Source organism: Phallusia mammillata, chromosome 3 (genome assembly GCF_965637545.1).
Source record: "Phallusia mammillata chromosome 3, kaPhaMamm4.hap1.1, whole genome shotgun sequence".
Classification (NCBI taxonomy): domain Eukaryota; kingdom Metazoa; phylum Chordata; class Ascidiacea; order Phlebobranchia; family Ascidiidae; genus Phallusia; species Phallusia mammillata.
This window is the reverse complement of record NC_137254.1, coordinates 12,712,431-12,730,244: the sequence shown is the minus strand read 5'-3', so window position 1 is coordinate 12,730,244 and position 17,814 is coordinate 12,712,431. Positions and strand designations below refer to the sequence as shown.

General features: G+C 37.0%; 2 long non-coding RNA genes across 2 annotated transcripts in view; one reads left to right on the top strand and one right to left on the bottom strand.

Annotated features, from left to right (window-relative positions):
- LOC145217803 (uncharacterized) overlaps positions 1 to 17,814 on the top strand; it is a 186,833-nt gene that overhangs the window by 152,829 nt on the left and 16,190 nt on the right. The window lies entirely within an intron of this gene.
- LOC145218772 (uncharacterized) lies at positions 16,255 to 17,139 on the bottom strand. The gene is made up of 2 exons (XR_013857732.1): positions 16,882 to 17,139; positions 16,255 to 16,634 (listed from the first exon to the last, which is right to left on the bottom strand). It is a non-coding gene; the product is annotated as an uncharacterized LOC145218772 (long non-coding RNA).

Here is a 17,814-nt window from a genome sequence, read left to right as displayed (position 1 = left end):
GATTCGTTACCTACTAAGGTTACTAAAACGTTAGATTTAATTCGTTACTTTTTTAACGTTTTTGCAACAGTTCAACGTAATAACAAAAAAACGTTGATGAAAAACGTTTTTGATTCGTTACTTAATAAGGTTACTAAAACGTTTGATTTGATTCGTTACTTTATTAACGTTTTTGCAATAGTCCAATGTAATCACAGAAAAACGTTGATTTAAAACGTTTTGATTCGTTATTTAGTAAGGTTACTAAAACGTTAGATTTAATTCGTACATTTATTAACGTTTTTACAACAGTATAATGTACACTCAGAAAAACATTAATTCAAAACGTTTTTGATTCGTTACCTAGAAAGGTTACTAAAACGTTAGATTTAATTCGTTCTTTTATTAACGTTTGTACAACAGTATAATGTACAATGAGAAAAACGTTGATTTAAAACGTTTTTTATTTGTTACTTAGTAAGGTTACTAAAACGTTTGGTGTGATTCGTTACTGTTTTAACGTGTTTGCAACAGTTCAATGTAATCACAGAAAAAGTTTATTCAAAACGTTTTTGATTCGTTACCTACTAAGGTTACTAAAACGTTAGATTTAATTCGTTACTTTTTTAACGTTTTTGCAACAGTTCAACGTAATAACAAAAAAACGTTGATGAAAAACGTTTTTGATTCGTTACTTAATAAGGTTACTAAAACGTTTGATTTGATTCGTTACTTTATTAACGTTTTTGCAATAGTCCAATGTAATCACAGAAAAACGTTGATTTAAAACGTTTTGATTCGTTATTTAGTAAGGTTACTAAAACGTTAGATTTAATTCGTACATTTATTAACGTTTTTACAACAGTATAATGTACACTCAGAAAAACATTAATTCAAAACGTTTTTGATTCGTTACCTAGAAAGGTTACTAAAACGTTAGATTTAATTCGTACATTTATTAACGTTTTTACAACAGTATAATGTACAATCAGAAAAACGTTGATTTGAAACGTTTTTGATTCGTTACTTAGTAAGGTTACTGAAACGTTAGATTTAATTCGTTACTTTATTAACGTTTTTGCAAAAGTTCAATGTAATCACAGGTTTTTGATTCGTTACTTAGTAAGGTTACTAAAACGTTAGATTTAATTCGTTCTTTTATTACCGTTTTTACAACAGTATACAATCAGACAAACGTTGATTTAAAACATTTTCGATTTGTTACTTAGTAAGGTTACTAAAACGTTTGATTTGATTCGTTAAATGTAATCACAGAAAAACGTTGATTCAAACGTTTATGATTCGTTACCTAGTAAGGTTACTAAAACGTTTGATTTAATTCGTTACAAACAACAGTATAATGTACAATCAGAAAAACGTTGATTCAAATCATTTTTGATTCGTTACTTAATAAGGTTACTAAAACGTTTGATTTGATTCGTTACTTTATTAACGTTTTTGCAATAGTCCAATGTAATCACAGAAAAACGTTGATTTAAAACGTTTTGATTCGTTATTTAGTAAGGTTACTAAAACGTTAGATTTAATTCGTTACTTTATTAACGTTTTTGCAACAGTATAATGTACACTCAGAAAAACATTAATTCAAAACGTTTTTGATTCGTTACCTAGAAAGGTTACTAAAACGTTAGATTTAATTCGTTCTTTTATTACCGTTTTTACAACAGTATAATGTACAATCAGAAAAACGTTGATTTGAAATGTTTTTGATTTGTTACTTAGTAAGGTTACTGAGACGTTAGATTTAATTCGTTACTTTATTAACGTTTTTGCAAAAGTTCAATGTAATCACAGGTTTTTGATTCGTTACTTAGTAAGGTTACTAAAACGTTAGATTTAATTTGTTCTTTTATTACCGTTTTTACAACAGTTCAATGTAATCACAGGTTTTCGATTTGTTACTTAGTAAGGTTACTAAAACGTTTGATTTGATTCGTTAAATGTAATCACAGAAAAACGTTGATTTAAACGTTTTTGATTCGTTACCTAGTAAGGTTACTAAAACGTTAGATTTAATTCGTTACTTTATTAACGTTTTAACAACAGTATAATGTACAATCAGAAAAACGTTGATTTGTTACTTAGTAAGGTTACTAAAACGTTTGATGTGATTCGTTACTTTTTTAACGTGTTTGCAACAGTTCAATGTAATCACAGAAAAAGTTTATTCAAAACGTTTTTGATTCGTTACCTACTAAGGTTACTAGAACGTTAGATTTAATTCGTTACTTTTTTAACGTTTTTGCAACAGTTCAACGTAATAACAAAAAAACGTTGATGAAAAACGTTTTTGATTCGTTACTTAATAAGGTTACTAAAACGTTTGATTTAATTCGTTACTTTATTAACGTTTTTGCAATAGTCCAATGTAATCACAGAAAAACGTTGATTTAAAACGTTTTGATTCGTTATTTAGTAAGGTTACTAAAACGTTAGATTTAATTCGTACATTTATTAACGTTTTTACAACAGTATAATGTACACTCAGAAAAACATTAATTCAAAACGTTTTTGATTCGTTACCTAGAAAGGTTACTAAAACGTCAGATTTAATTCGTTGTTTTATTACTGTAACGTCTACTTCGGTGCTCCTGGTGGGCACAGACGTCCACTCTGGTACTTCTATTTGATTCCAAAACGCGCCTGCCAAATCCCAACTACAGGCTTCTTCCCGCTAACACTCCACACAAGGTTGTAACAGTTTATTTGAAACAAAGCCTTTGATGGCTTCAATTAGCAGGATGCAGTTACTTCTAGACTGGCGGACGGTTTTCTAAAGTAAATATCATGGCATAAACACAATGAAAAACGCCGGTTACCCATCCAAAAACAGAGGGTTTTGTGACACCGTACATACCGAAATTGACGGATATTCTACGGCAGTGGTCTTCAACCTTTTTTATAGGCGACCCCAATTTAAGGGAAAATGAAATCAGAATTTACATGCGACCCCATTTAAAAAAAAAATGTTTTTAGTAATGCTGAACCGAAAGAACAATTACACAAACTGTACATAATTACAAACAAATATGGCGATACAAAAGTATTACGAAAAAAGTCTTTAAGGCGTTTCATTTAAGACATAAACCCAATTTTCGGAACACAAACTTGTCAGATTGTTCAACATTTAATTTGCACTGTTAGTGAGATGGTTGCGCCTGTATACTGTCCACAAGTTTTTGAAGCCACGGCTTGACTTTGCACAAGCTTAACCGCATGTCATGCTCCACTTCCAATCGATTACGATGTTTCGTTTTTAATACACTCATTGCACTAAATCCTGCTTCACACAGCCACGTGGTTAAAAACGGGATTAGAAAAATTTGGCATAGTTGGGTACGTTGCATAAATAACTATTCACTCGTTCTGGTGTCACCTTAAATAATACAAACGTATAGTGTTGAGTCATAATACACGTTGTCGAAACCCATTGTTGCGCGATAAAGGCATTTTGTGTTTTTCCACTACCACGATTTAATTGCAACAGGAGGTAGCAAGCTGTGCTACAAAACAAGAGCAAAAGTTGCGATCTAAAAGAACATAATATTAGTTTCATTTTCTGTAATCAATTTTAATATGCGCTAAATTAAATTCGGCGACATTTCGCGACCCCAGAAAAAGTTTAGGCGACCCCACTTGGGGTCGCGACCCATAGGTTGACGACCACTGTTCTACGGCGTATGTTGCGTGACTTCGGCGTAGCGGTTGGCGTTCAACCTGCCAATACTCTCCGCAAGCTACTGAGTCACCCGAAAGATCCAATCGACACCCTTGAACAACGTGGTGTTGTATATTCTATTCCCTGCGCCGAGTGTCCGTTAATATATATCGGGGAGACTGGAAGGTCACTCAACACCCGCCGAAAAGAACATCAGCGGGATGTTGCCAACAGCGACGCAAAGAAGTCGGCCCTGTCCAATCACGCGGTATCACAAGGCCACCGTATTAATTTCAATGCGGCTTCTGTCGTGGCCCGGGAGCCTGACTACAGGAAAAGACTATTTCTTGAGTCATGGAATATTCACCAACGGGTCAACACAATGAACATCAAAACAGACGTGATGCTTCCAGCGTGCTACAGGCACCTGCTTAAAGATTAGAGGGTCAATCATTTGTTATCGCGCGGTGTTTTCGTTGCGTTGTTACGTGCTTGCGTTCTATTATTTTTTTCCTTTTTTCCTTTGTTTATCGTGCACTGTACTAGTCGCATTCAGTGTTATTTACCCTGATGAAGACGACCTGTATAGGACGTCGAAACGTCGGAATAAAATCACATTTGCCAGAAGAGCTCTTTAAACTATAACACCCTTTGTTAACGACGAAGTTTATCTATTTTTTATTTTAAACTCAGAAATGGCGTTTCACCAAAACAGTTGTTAATAATGTGTTCCTCAGCGCAGGTTTCAGGGTAAAAGCAGTACAGCGCAGAACAATTCTTGTTTTCCTGCTGTTTTTAAATACTTCCTTTCTTTGCAAAATAACAAAGTTTATTTGATTTATTTTCTTTTTCACTTGTGAATAGCATTTTAGCACGGAAGTTTTTGAAAATGTTTTCCTACTAATATTGATAAAGCGCCTTTCTTTGGAGAATAACAAAGTTTATTTGTTTCTTGTTTTTTTTTTTTAACTTGTAAATAGCATTTTAGCGCAGCAGTTGTTGGAAAAGTTTTCCTACTATTATCAGTAAACCCCCTTTCTTTGTAGAATAACAAAGTTTATTTGATTTTTTTTCTTTTTTAACTTGTGAATATCATTTCCGCGCAGCCGTTGTTGGAAACAAAATTTCATTGAAAGTTGTTTATTTTATTTCACAAAATGACAGTTGGAAAAACAAAATATCAAAAAATAAAAGCATCAATACACCAGCATGGTAACAAATAGACGAAGCAATAAAATAACCTTCTCAACGTAGATATTCAAAGGCTTTCAGCTGTGAGAAATTCCTAGAGCTTCCAACCACCAATGTCCGAAAACGTGCGAGCCGTCCGAAGCCGCCCGAAGCCGTCCGAAATCGTCCGAAAATGCAAGCCAGACAGCCGAACAGACCCCGAACGAATACCTGAAATAAGCCAGACAAAAACCGCCGCCGGCTCTTGTCCCCTCTCTCTCGACCGGTCGCGATCTCACACAACAATGATATGGTGATACGACCGCCCTAATACCCGCATGACATAATCAACCAATAGGTGACTGGACTAAAATAGGTGGCGGTAGCCGCTTGGGTGACTGGACCAAATTGGTGGCGGTAGCCGCTTGGGTGACCGGACCAAATAGGTGGCGGTAGCCGCTTGGGTGACTGGACCAAATAGGTGGCGGTAGCCGCTTGGGTGACTGGACCAAATAGGTGGAGGGAGCCCCGGGACGAACCAATACTACTAATTAACATCTCCAACAAAAACCAGACCATTTGTGCAAAATATTACGTTACGACGACTCGTTTGTAGTTTGTAACTGTGCTTTGAAACCAAATTGTTGTGTACGTACCACAAAGTACGCGCAATTCATCCAACAATATGGAGATTCTCGTTTAAACAAGAGTAAGGAGTCTAACCCTTTTCTGCCGCCATATTACTTGCTGTACTTTTTCATACATCCTCTGTAAGTTATTGCGTTCGAGGAGCTCAATTTCTCTACATTGCTGACTGTAAAATTTTTCTCTTTCTTTTTGAGACTTGTTGCGGATTGTTCGATCCAGCCATCTGTACTTCGGTGACTTCCGTTTGAGCTTCCGGCGTTGGTTCACCAGTTCAAGGATTTCCGGTATCATCCAATCATGATTTGCGTCACGGTTGACCGTTGGTGCCACTTTTTTTGCGCTGCCCCAGTACGCTAAACTCCTTTTTGTTTTTGGTGTTTCTTTGTTGTTATTCACTTTTCTTACAACGAAAATCGAAAATCAGATTCAGAAGGGTAATCTCGTTTTCAATCACGTCGGGCTCACCACTGTTGCAAAAAAAATGGTTATTTGTGCAAATGCTGCGGTGTTATGCAAGGTTAAAGTTGAAGAAGGGAAGTGCGCAATTTGACTTCAAAGTTCGTGGTTCTTGGATTAGCAAACGCAAATATATATTCAAACAACAACGCGTTATTGTGGCTCAGGGCGAAAGTAGCTCCGCTCCGAAACAAAAGATATAATTTTTGTACAACGAAGGCGGCTACAAGAAACGGTTTTACGACTGCGTAAGTGCTAAGGCGTGTGGTATAAGAAAACGCAACATGGCCACTAGACTTTAAACGAAGACATAATTGCCTTAACGTGTCCAAAATGTTGCCAAAAAAAACAAAAATATAAAATACACATTGCTACACAGTCAACAAGGAGGAAGCCTCAGAACTGTTTTGATACCACTTGTTTTGTTGTGGAGTTAACCCAAAAACTAATTGCATTTAGTCCCCATGTTGTTTAATGAAGGGGTCGGCAACCTTTTTTGTACTGCGGACCGTTTTTAAAACTGAAATTTTATCGCGGACCGGTCTTCAAAAAACTACAATTTTTTGGGAAATAAAAACGCATAAATTAGTTTATAATCCCCGGGAAGCACTGGCAAAATGTTTCAAAACCTTAGGCATGAAAACGTATACGGCCCGGTAACAAACTTCTCGCGGACCGGTACCGGCGGTTGCCGACCACTGGTTTAATGGATTGAATTTCTATAAACAAATCTTGACTTTTGCAGTGAAGCAAGCATTAATTGAACTTATTACATGAATTTCAAAATCTGTTTTGTTTAAGGACTGGTCGCTTTTTACTGAATATGTATTGTTTCACAGCTATCTAATGAAATAAATTTTCTGGTTTGCAGAAATCAGCATTGGAATGAACGGAATATTTTTACTACATAACCATTAACACAGTGGTTCTTAAACTTATACGGATCGTGTACCACCTGATAACTTTTTCGATCGCTGCATACCACCTAAACCCTGTTTGAATAGATAGACCTATAAACAAGCCTATTTTCTTGGTTAGCATATTTTGCAATTTCAAAAGAATGTCGATAACACGAGTTTCATCCAAACCAGGGATGGTCAGTTTTGTCAGTTGAGTTGCAATTTTTGAAAGACTTAAATTAGGTATAAGGCATATTAGGTAAATCACATGAATCACTCGCCGACCACCTGAAAAGGCCGGCGTACCACAGTTTCAGAACCACTGCATTAACAGGACTGAAAAATTTCATTACAACATGTATAAAGATCACGTGGTGGAAAAATCTACAGCGCTTTGTTTGAATTAAACACAGGTACATTTAAAACTTACACCTGTTATTAGTTGTTGAATCTTATTTTCCAACAGTAAAAAGACTAAATTATAACAACAGGAGCTTTTACACAAGCACTTTGACCATTGAATGCTATTTTCCACATTTGCGATTTCATCTTAAGAGGGGTCACAACTTAGTATTTTGCAACTGATGTTTTTCTGTATGTTCGGTTAGTTAAGTGCAGGGTTGTGAAACATACGACCCGCGGGCCAGAGCGCGGCTCAACTCAACAGCTATTTGTGTAGCCCCCGCTTACATTGTAGTAGTCCATTGTTTTATACTTTTCACTGTTAAAACGTAGGAGTTGTTACTTGGCATTTTTGACATTGTATTACAAGGTACATCTCTCTGGTTTAAAATTTTGCCCTCGTGGACCCTTGAAAACAACCCATGGACCCTTGAGAGGGGCGAACTGCAGATTGGAAACCACTGCAAAAATGTAAACTGTTGCCCATTATGATAAACAGTTGCATGCGCCTGGTTTAGTGCTATCTCTATTTATAGTGAGGTTAGTGGTTCAAATCCCAGGCAACTGCTCAGTGAACCCTGCAACAGCCTAGATTTTCGGTACTTGATCGCAGTTGAACCAAAAAGTTGCGTAGCTGATTTCAATTTGTGATTTCTTAAGTGCTTTTATGTAGCTTTGCTCGCCATCCTTCACCGATGCTTGTGTCCCATTGTACTCGTGGGAAAATGTGGCTCTTAGAAACTTCCTGACTATTTATACAGACTCTTTTCACCGTTACCAAACCTAGATATTTGTGTGCGTTTTGTTGTAAAACTTCCTAATTACAAAGTTGTTACTTGTGCTAAAAAAGGCAAAATGTTTTTCTATGCTGTTTTAAATGTAACAATCATTCTTTCTGTATTTGAAAATCATGCTTAACCCCTGAAATGTTTGTAACTTTCCTAACTTAGCTCAGCATATGTACATGACAAAAACTAGATCGAGTATATCACGATTTACCAATGCGAAAACTGCAACAAATATTTGTGGGATATTTACTATTGTTTAAGTTTATGGTTATTTCATTCTCTGGTCTCAATCACTCGGTCGCCTTCTTCATCTGCGCGAGCATTGTATCTCACAGCTAAATCAGATGAGGGATTTGTAGATGCACGTAGAACGGACAATTTCTCACGCAGCCATTTCTTGGCCCTGGTAAGTTGATCTTCTATTGCTTTAGAGTAAAGCAAGGGATTAAGAGCGCTGTTGATTGGAAGCAACAGACAAGCACTCAACACACAAGCATCTGGTGGCATCTTGATTCCTCCAATACTCAAATATGCCATGACACAAATTGGAATCCAGCAACAGAAGTCTGTCAAAATCAATCTCGAGATTCTCTTCTGCATCTTGGAGCTCATTTTTTCATTGCTTCTGGACCCTTTCATGCGGTTGCCCTGTTTGTAGATGAGAACATATGCAACCACCATGTAGATGAACATAAGTAAGTTGATTGTGATGAGAAAAGTTGAATATTCCCAAGCAAATTCACTGGTTGTGGCAAACAAACGTGGCATACAGACACTTGTTTCTCCATAATATCCAAACTCACCTTTTATTGAGTTGCGAGGAAATGTTGTCTTGATAATTTGTTTCACATCGTTCCAACATTCTGGTTTAACACCAGTAATTCTTTGTGCAAGAAGTGACATGTTTTTCCTGGAAACAACATCATTTCTAAATATGTTGTTTGGAAACCAAACATCAGTTGTAAAATATCCTGAAGTGAATTTTAGCAAAGGAACAGTTGCCAAAACAACAGCTAAAATCCAGCAAACCATTTCAGCAAATAAAACTCTACAAACACCTACACTTCGAATTGTAAATGGTTTAAAAGCTGATATTAGACGAAAGGTTGTCATGGCTGCCATTGTAAATGCTGATGCCTCTGAAGAAATAATTGCAAGTGCTCCAAGTCCTGAACACAAAATACTTGACCTCCACTCCTTATCAAATAAACAGTATGTGCCAGAAAAATGAGTTCCTCGCACTATAACTACAAGCAGATAAATTCCCATGAGGAAATCTGAGCAACAGAGGTTGAGAATGAAAACAGTGGTGTTCACGAAAATGTTTTGGTTTTTGTCTACATTCCATAAGCTGTGGGCAGAAGCAATGAACACAAACAAATTTCCTCCCAAGGCCAATACAGCTGTTATCCAGAAAATTGCTCGGTATATTGGATTCGCAATCATTTCGTTGAAATCTGCAAACGCGTCCCCAGCCAAGTTTGCACATTCATCGCTTCCGTCCGAACAATCGCGAATTCCATTCTGCACCAGTTTCCGTTCAACTGATAAAGGTTGTTTATTTGTGCAATAAAATCTATTTTTTTCACAGCGGCATTTGCTTTCATCAGTTTCATTGTCACAATCGATAATTCCGTCACAAACAGTTTTTCTGTCAATGGAAACCCTATCCTTGCCTTTACAGTAAAACTGGGTTTTGTTGCAAAGTTCGGGAAATTCATCTGAGCCGTCATCACAATCGACATTTCCATCGCACACCTGACTGCTTTTAATGTTGATCTCCCCTTTTGAGAAACAATAAAACATATTTGTACAATTTACTTCACCATATAAGCCCAAGTTGTCCCAAACTTTTCCATCGCATATTGAGTTTAACAAAACTCTGGCATCAATTCCCCTGCGTAGCTGATACTGAAACGCATTCCACAACCATTGATTATCATTTCTCGCACATTTAAATATTTCGTCAAGTTCAAGGTCTTTAAATTTTTTTGGTAAACACTGAGATTGTTCCAAATTGTTTGCAAATGAACAGTATTTTATGTTTATTTCATTAATACACTGCACGCTTGAGTTGCACAACCTTCCATTTTGAACCGAACAAACAGTTTCATTTTGGCAATGCATCTGATTTGATGGACAAGCACCTCTTACATCGTTACATAAACTTTGATTTAAACACAAACACTCATCAGACATATCAAAGCAATCCACTATACCGTCACAAACTTGCTTGGGTGATATGATAAACTTTTTGTCTAAGCACTGAAAACATTTGAACTCTTTGTTGACAAAACAAATGTCAGAATTATCAGAACATTGAGCAACTGAATCATAAATATTGGTTTGGGGTAAAACACAAACACCTTGTCTCGATGCATGGGCGGATCTAGACGGGGGTGTTTGGTGTTTTGACACCCCCCTCGGAAATTTGCCGGGCTCCCATTTTGAAAAAAAGTGCGTAAATTAAATACGCTAAACGTTCCGTTGACCGCTGCGTGAGTACAAGGAGTCCTTATCTCAAAGCCGTGCGCCTTCATCGTATTGTATTGGCTCATCTAATAGTATATTGTAACAAGGGTTAAAATGAATAGTTTATTGCGCTGACAATACAAAAGTGATTATCCGCCAAGGACGCTGAAGTCAAAAGTGCTGACTGCACTAAATGTAATGTATTAAACTGTTTTCGCATTTAAACGATGTTAAATCCGACTAAAATGTCCAATGCTAAATTGTTTATGACCTACCAAACACGTAATTGTTTGTCACAAATATTCGATGAATAAAAATCGAACCATGTTGTTAAGGTACATGTAATTGGTAACTTGCCAATGCTTGGCATTTTTTATGCCTTGCGTAGTAACCGGTTTTATTGCATTCGCAACGTTGCGCAACCTATAAGGTTACCCTTCGATTCAAAAAGGCGTTCAGTCCTTTTAAAGTTTTTTTTAAGTAACTAATGTATTTTGATTACCTGGCAGTCACGTTTATGCAGTTTTGTTGAGTAAGCTAGATAGCAGAGCCAAGAGCGATAATTGGAAATTTTAATGATTTCGCTAAAATCTATAGTTTTTTTGTTTATTAGATAACTGGTAATAAAAGATTCCGCTCGCCTTTGCGTGCCAAAGTTGCGAGTTAGGTTGAGGTCTTGTACTTTCTGGTTCGGACCTGCTTGCAATTCTGGACAAAGCACACTGTCTGCCACTTAACGCATCGTTTTGAACTAGTAGACGATTTGCAACGAAACAACCACTTTCCGTTTGACGTTAAATTAAGTATTTAGCTTTGGCGTGAGGCGTATTGTGGTATAAACGCGTTGATTTTTTTTAGCACACATCAGAACAGAGCGATTTCAAAGGTGCACCGGGGTAGTAGTACTCAGGTCTCAAACCGTGGAGACGATTAAACAGCAAATGGTGCGTCCATGATAATAAAACAGCTTTTCCCCAACACCAAGTCTCTGTTACGCATTATAGGCACTCCGTAGTTACAAAAGCCTTGCGACCGCAGCTTGTTTGGTGCGTGAGTGACGTCAAGGTTGTGACGTTTTTGGAAAGGGGAATACCCAACTCGTCAGTACCGCATTAGGGAATTTTCCAAATAATTGTTGGACACCCCCCTTAATTTTTTTCTAGATCCGCCCCTGTCTCGATGATCCAGAGCATTTAAACCCAAATCCTGGCCTATTTTCATCGCTATTGTCACTACAACTATTAACAGAGTCACAAAAACCACTTCCAGCTATGATTTTTTTGTTTTCACAAATGACATAATTCTGACAAAAATCTTCTATTTTTTGGCAGATCGTGGAGACGCAAATTATATTCTTGCTTTCACATCTGTTGATGTCATCAGCACATGATGGTTGGATTACTATACTACACTCTGCTGGAACTGTGGAATGTACAAGATAGCTGGCAAGTTGTTCATTCTTACAAGTTGTGGCAAACATTGTGCAAGACTGACATGTGAAGTTGGAAACTGAACAAAGTTCGTCACTTCCATCATAGCAATCCCTAAATCCATCACCAATCCAGTCAAAAGGTATGCATCTGCCAAGAGATGGGCACTTTTTGTTACCAGGGTCACACCGACATCTGGCATAAACTCCAGAGCAGTTACATGAGCAATGTGTCTCATCACTACCATCAAAACAGTCACGATTTCCATCACATAACAGAGATCGGTCAATACAACTTCCCCCTATATTGATGTCGCATTGTTTTGTGTCAACACATGCACATTGAAACTTATGAGCTGGACAAGTGCAATTAACTTCATCACTCCGATCTCCACATTCATCGTATCCATTGCATTGCCAGTTTTTGTGGATGCAACCACCATATATAGTTGTGCAGTTCTTTGTTTTGTAACAAGGGCACTCAAACTTATAATCTGGGCAAGTGCAATTAGCTTCGTCACTCCAATCTCCACAGTTATTCCATCCATTACATTGCAGGTTTTTGAAGATGCAAACACCATTGCTAGTTGTGCAGTTCTTTGTTTTATAGCAATCGCATTCAAACTCTCTATCAGCTGGACAAGTGCAATTAACTCCATCACTCCAATCTCCACAGTTATTATATCCATTACATTGGTTGTTTTTGAAGAAGCAACTAAATCCAGTTGGGCAACTCTTTGTTTTGTAACAATCACATTCAATTGTATCAGCTGGACAAGTGTAATTAACTTCATCACTCCAATCTCCACAGTTATTATATCCATTAGATTGCTGGTTGTTGTAGATGCAACCATATCCAGTTGTGCAGTTCTTTGTTTTGTGACAATCACATTCAAACGTATGAGCTGGACAAGTGCAATTACCTTCATCACTGCCATCTAAACAATCTATCCATGTATTACATCGCCACTCCATCCACACACAACCAAAAGCACCTTTACAGGTTGTGTTGAAGCAATCACACTGAAACCAGTCTTCAGGACAGACCTCACTTAACTCGTCGCTCCAATCACCACAGTCGTTATTTTTCCTCCTGTCATTTACCTTTGACATCTCAGTACATCCTGGTTTGTCCCCACACCGACCAAACTTGTGACAAGCACATTCGAACATTGAAGAAGGGCAGGTGCAGTTGGGACCGCGGTACGGTTTCTCGCACACCGACAGATTTTTAGGTTCTGTGAAAAATTTGCAAAACTGATTTTTGCAGAAAAGTAAGTTTAAGCGGAAAGTGGGGAAGTCCGCAGGGTTACCAGGTAACAATTTCAAAAAAACGACCAAGGTAAGGCCGGGACGATTAAAATTCGGCCAACTTTAATTTAAAATTGGGTAACCTTACTTGTATAAGATCGAGGAGCGAGACTAAAATCCTCGCCCGGACATTTACCTTCCGCGCATCCAAAGAAAAACAATAGAAACAATAACCACAGCATGTCTACTATTTCTTGGTTGCAACTATTAATACAAAATCTTAGATTATTATGGCCAAGACACACATTATTCAGGTACAGCAGTTAAAGCAAGGTTATTGTGATGTTTTTAATGGAGTAAATATTTTGCTCTTCAATATCTTTCGTTTATTGACAAAAAAATTATGTCTAAAAAAGTTTTTTAAGCGAGAATGCTAATAACAAAACTTTCTGTAACCTATAAAGTGCTGACATTCGTTTCGGTATCGTTACTTCAAAATTACGTCACAACAGCTTAAAAGCGATGACGTAATCAACCGTTTTCCATAAACCGACGATAAACACAACTTCAATCTATTTTAACAACGCGTTATTAATCGGCACCGAGCGAACCGACTGTACCGGACTTTTAATAATCATTTACGACACTCTTGTACCTGTACCTAGCACGTTTTTACTATTATTTGCCTGTCAAATCAATGTAACTTAGATTTTGGTTGGCAAAACACAGCTGTATGACTTAACACAAGACCTAAGCAATTCCATTATAAGCGAGAATCGCGGCTGGTCTCTCTTATATCAGAAACACCAACGTCAACCACATATTTCCTGTAACAGCTATAAAAATGTGGAATTTGCCGAAATTGTGTTTTGATTGATGTAAGTACGTGGAATAATAAATTTGCATTAGTTGAATTTTATCAAAAAATTGTGTTTTTGTCGTTTTGCAAACGGTTATGTCAATCACACATTTCCATATCCTACATACGCGGTTATAAATGCATTACAATCCATCGAACTTCCACCAGAACAATACAAATTATAATACAATATCTGACAATGGAGAATTTATTGTAAATTGCGTTTCTGGCGTTTCCAATGTCAATCACACATTTCTTACTTCCCGTTTGCACAAACACGCGGGTGTCGAGAAGCGAAACGGTCATAGCGTATGCATGAATAAAACTGCGTTTCAAGAACTGACATTTAGTGTTTGGTGCAGGATCTATCCCGCAAGCAGTAGGCATCTTTTTGCCGACGATCACTGATTATACATAAAATTATATGTAAGAATAATTGACGAAGCAACAGTGCCTTCTAATCAATATCAGTCAAGGTTTGTTTTACTTTTACACCCGTTGTTTCACGGAACGACAAGATGCACTTTTGGGGTGAAATATATATCGTTAAACAACTTTGTTGACTGATTTTGATGGGGAAGCACTATTGCTTCGTCATTATTCTTGCGTTTCAAGGACAAGCAGAGTTATAAGTCATGACGGGATTTGGGTTTAGGCTAAAATTTAAACAAAAACAGACTTGATTCGGATGTGAATTTACATTTTGCCACATTTGTGTCGAAATTTCACTGGAAACCAATTTTTCGGGCCTTATTCCAGTTTTGTTTATAAAAAGTTGGGTTGGAACCCGAATTCGAACCCGCTTACAACTTAGAGGTCAAGATTATTGGAAAAACGACCGACGGCTTTGGGCCAATCGTAATTGTTACAGCATGTGAATAAGTATAACTTCGATTACAGGACAAAATAGTGGAATGGAAATGATGCTGTTGCGTAAAATAATAAAGTTCAGTCACCTAATGTTTACCTAATTAAATTCCCCGGTAAAGGTTAGATCATTTTTTGCGACATAAAATATTCAAAAAATTAATTAATTCTAAAAGTTTTAAAGCCTTGACCAAAAACTGACATTGCCATTAGCATTCACCAAACTAAAAACAAAAATATAAAAAAAACGGGCAAATTTGTGGTTTTCCACAAAAGCTAAGCAAATAAGTTTCAAAGTCTTCACATAAAAATACTTTATATTTTGTTTTTTTGATACTCTGAAAAAAAAACTAAGTAAATTTTCATAAGAATGATGCATGACCACCCTGCTATAGCATACAAGTAAATGTATTCAGCCAAGATTATTAGTTTCGGTGCGTTTATGTCGTTTATTCATAAAGCCAATCTCAGATATTATGTTTTATAACTAGGGCAATTATTTTTTGACCTAAAAAACGAAAAATTTTGACCTTAAAAAAACTTTTTTTTGACACAATTTTTACCTATGAAGAATTCAAGTAGTTAAATTACGCATTATCGTTCAAACAGTTAAAATATGGCTGGGCTAATCTTAACTAGAACGAAAGAATGTGCAAAAGTCTAACAGAATGGCAAAAATCTGAACATAGAACTAACCTATTCTGAAAAGGGAATGAGCTAATTAAAAATCACTGCCAAAAAACTGCAGCTAAGACACAACGAAAATTATTCAATACAATTGTATAAACCAGGGGTGTGCAACCTTTTTCACCGTGGGGCCAAATACAATTACCATGATCAGATCGCGGGCCGCACCCCAAGCTGATTTTAATTTTTTTCATACCAAATATGCTTATATTGAGTTAACAAGTAAAAGTCGCATTTATTTATAGTCACATTATTGCCAGGTCGCATAGAAATACCACCTTGCCAGTAAATTAGAAAATTCCAGCGTCTCCGCGGGCCGCACGAACTTTATCAACGGGCCGCATTTGGCCCGCGGTCCGCAGGTTGCACAACCCTGGTATAAACGAAAGATACATGAAGTATCTACAGCAAAACCGAAGCAAGGGCTGCACCTAACCTGCAGCTGCCGTAAAATGACTTGGGACCTACCAAAATTTTGCACGTTTTGAGATGTGTTGAGCATCACGTCATATCAACCTAATTGTTTCACTCGCTTGATGGTTTATGATTCGCAATAATTGGGGCGATGGGCCAACAGTATAAAGTATACTACAACAGTATGAAGTAGGCTACAAGGTGTAAAACAAATAGTTTGCTGGCAGTGGAACCTCTACAACACCACGACAATGCAGTTTGTAAACAATTTTAACTTTGTAAAAAAATGTGACTTTGTAAACAATATTGAAAATTTTTGACGTATTCTAAAAATTTGACTTTAAAAAAAAAAAATATGTGCTCTATTTATAACACTAAACACAATGCACATATTAATTGTCCACAGCAAAAACGTAGTCACGGTTGAATGCAGGAAGCTCGCTTATGAGTTAAAAAAACAATAACCTTAATCCTGTCGTGGTAATATATTAGCAAATTAAAACATTAAAAATCACTTCAGTTCGTAACCACAGTACTATGGATCATTCTGTGTCCGTTCGACGAGGAAAACAAAAGTGAAGGCGATTTGTTTCTTCGACTCACAGTTGAGTAAACAATAAAAGCAAGTTGTTCTCTGCAAAATAAGTGTTGGTATGTTTACCCATATTTTCAAGTAAATATGGCAAGCACCATCATCCAAGTAAATAAAGAAAACACCATCATAAAGTGATATATTTATGAGCAAAAGTTAACAGCCATAGTCAAACTTCTAATATTAACATGAGGTAAACAGCATAGGCGCAAAAATGCAAGGTGGCAAATCTACGTCAAAACGTCACTGTATCCTAATATGACTGACACGACATCCCATGAGAGCTTACCAATTGGGCATCTCCTTCGCTTGCAAAACGACACCAGTTATACATTGCATGAAGCAAGACAAAACTGCCACCTTAAAAATTAAGACATGCAAAGCAGGCCCTTGAGAGAAATGTTGGTGCAATACGTTTTACATGAAAGAGTCTACTTTCATGGTTGTCACGTGTTTTTCTTTCCTCTTGTCCTCAGCTTTTCCTTTTCAGCATTTAATAGTTAGGTTTTCTTTGTTCATAATATGTTTAAAATATACATAACGAGTGAAATCCTTACCAAAAAGTTGCTTTACAAATTGTGGCAGGGAATACTTATAACTATCTATAACCAGCATACTTCAATCATAAACATTACTGTCAAGGTACTGGTGTATAGAGAATACATCGTTCAGACGCTTCGACAATCTCTGTTGTTGAAGTGAAGTAAAAGTAGAATAAAGCTCGGCCCTAACTTACTGCGTGTATATAGATCTAAACATTGCGTCAGTAATTTCAGGTATAACCTAGCAACGCTCAAAACGTGGGTACCAACGGTCAGAAGCTATTGTCCAGTAACTGTCCAACAACTGCGCTTACGAAACCAATGCGATCTGAATAAAGCAAGCACTTCTACACAATGAGTGGTTACCATGAGTACGAGTAGAACCAGGGAACAAATGGGTACACAATAAGTAGTTACCAAGGGAACAAAAGACCGTTGCTGCAGTCAATACAAAAGACGTTAGTGAACAAACATCAAGCCCTACAAATCTTTTGCTATAGTAAACAACGGCCAAGCATTTTACTATGGGAAATTATAAATCAGCACAAATTAATACGTTACAATATGCCCCTTGCCAACAAATATTTAACTTCATAATAGCACAATACAAGAAAACGAAATGGATGGCAGAAAAAGCCGTTGGAGGAATCAACAAAATGGCCTGCCACAAGGATCAGTTC